At 34.1% G+C, this 2,107-nt stretch overlaps 1 pseudogene; it reads right to left on the bottom strand.

The window, feature by feature from the left end:
- Positions 1-237: 237 nt before the first annotated feature.
- Positions 238-1,779, bottom strand: LOC137647351 (uncharacterized; annotated as a pseudogene).
- Positions 1,780-2,107: the final 328 nt, after the last annotated feature.

The following is a 2,107-nucleotide window of genomic DNA, read 5'->3' as shown; positions in this document are numbered from 1 at the left end:
AAAGATATTAACAATAATTTTTGGGTCCAGGCGGCTGAAATATAGTAACTTCAAAATTGGCTATCTCCAGCGAAAATTATGGAAATTGTGATTAATTGAAAATCACATAAAAACAAAAATAGATAATTGCCCGTATTAGGTTTTAATAAAAGATATTTATAAAAAAAAAAAAAAAAAAAATAGTTTAGTGGTAATCAAAACTACGCACAATAATCGGCGCCTGTAATCTCGTTTTGTTCATTTCCATCCTTTTCTTTCAAGAAAAGATTTTGTATTTGTAAGGTTTAGTTTCTTCATATAAGGTATCATTCTTTCGAAAAAAAGGAAAGTCTTCATTATCCAATTCCTCCTGATACTTTCTTAAGAATTCTAACTTCTGTTTTTCAGTTTCAACGAGTTGCTAATTTTTTCTTACCCTGTAATCAAGATTTGGTTTTCGTCACTTCTTAGACGGCGGATTTGTTTGCTAACCATAACCTTGAGATGTTTATCCGGTGACAAGGAGAAGATGGAGAGGGTGACCTAGAAGCATATGACACTGGTGATGCAGGAACATGACTTGCATGCGATTCATTGTCATCACCAGGTGCAAGTTTGTCATCGTCAGTTATTCTGATATTTTCTTCTTGGCTCAGATTTGAGCTCTTAGATTCTGGCAGATAAATGTCTTTCAAAAATGACAACTAAGTGAAGTTGGACTAAATACTTAGAACCATTTTTGAAGTTCCAACACTGGATTTGGGATTTTGAATTTCTCGATTTATTTTATATAATAGTTTTCAGCTTTTTAATTTTCTTTCAACAGAAATAACTGAAAGATACATTGAAAGTTTTATCAATAAACCAAAATGTGACAAAGGCCAACATAAGTTTTAAAAATTATGTTGTAATATGGTTATGATAAACATAATCATCTGCTATAAGTAACTAGCGAATTATCATAACAAACAAAATCTTAACATATTTTTCTCTCCTTGCTACTGGTGAGTCTTTTCGATCTTTGGCTTTGCGGTTTTTTGTCGTGGTAGAAATACTATTTCAGATGTAAAGGAAACTCGCAATATTATTTGCAAGGCTTTAACCAATGAATATTTACTGTATCAAACTAAGGAAGTTTGTCTTACAACTGCAGAACTGTTTTATTTACAAAAGATGGAATTTTCCTAACTGTATTGAATTACTGGATGGGAAGCATAGTACGCATAATACAGAATTATGTTTTAGATAAGGAGCGACAAAACTAATTTTTTTACCTGTACATGGAGAGATGATACAAAGCGCACAGCCCTGTACACCACCTCAGGTGTGCTATTGAGCAGTGGTTTAAATTTCAGGGAAGCCCTATCTAATTATTTCATTGTAGTTGGAAGAGCTCCATGGCAGAATCATCTACCCTTACAAGGAAATATAAATTAATTGCTCCTTTTACTTTAAAAATTCACTAATATTAGCACAAAACATATTGTTTAAACATATATACAACAGATTTTAATTTTACTCTCAGATTTTCCCTGGTTATCTTTCCGGCCTCTTGGTTGGAAAAATCTCTCTCTCTCTCTCTCTCTCTCTCTCTCTCTCTCTCTCTCTCTCTCTCTCTCTCTCTCTTAAAAGGCATTAAATGGTGATGATTTAGGGTAAATTTCAATACAGGAAAAAGGTACACCCACCATTTATTGCCTATATCTTCCTAATGTTTGTTTTAACTGATAATTTAGTGTAGTGAATTATGAGGATCTCACGATGCTCTCCTCCAGAATATTTACCCAATGAATTCTTCATTAGCTATGTCTGGAAAGGACCTACTAAATGCATCTCCTTTTGGTTCCTTCAACAACTGATGGAAAAGGGCATAGTCTTAAGTGAAGACGCTCAAAACCTCAATATTTCAAGTTTCATCACTTCGCGGCAACTGCAGAGGTTTGAGGCTTCCCGCTCATCGGTTGTGGCCATATTGTGAAAGAATTCTTATATACTATTTAAAATGTTCGTAGGAACTTCTTCCATACAACCTTCATGCTAGTTGTGTTTGATGTGCTGCATGTGTTTCATACACTGTAATGTTATTGCCTTCTGTTAACAACCACCTCGCACATTGGTGACCCTTGGA

This window comes from Palaemon carinicauda, chromosome 9 (assembly GCF_036898095.1).
Source record: "Palaemon carinicauda isolate YSFRI2023 chromosome 9, ASM3689809v2, whole genome shotgun sequence".
Lineage (NCBI taxonomy): Eukaryota > Metazoa > Arthropoda > Malacostraca > Decapoda > Palaemonidae > Palaemon > Palaemon carinicauda.
Note: the sequence above shows the minus strand (reverse complement) of the source record. Positions and strands in the feature narration are given on the sequence as shown.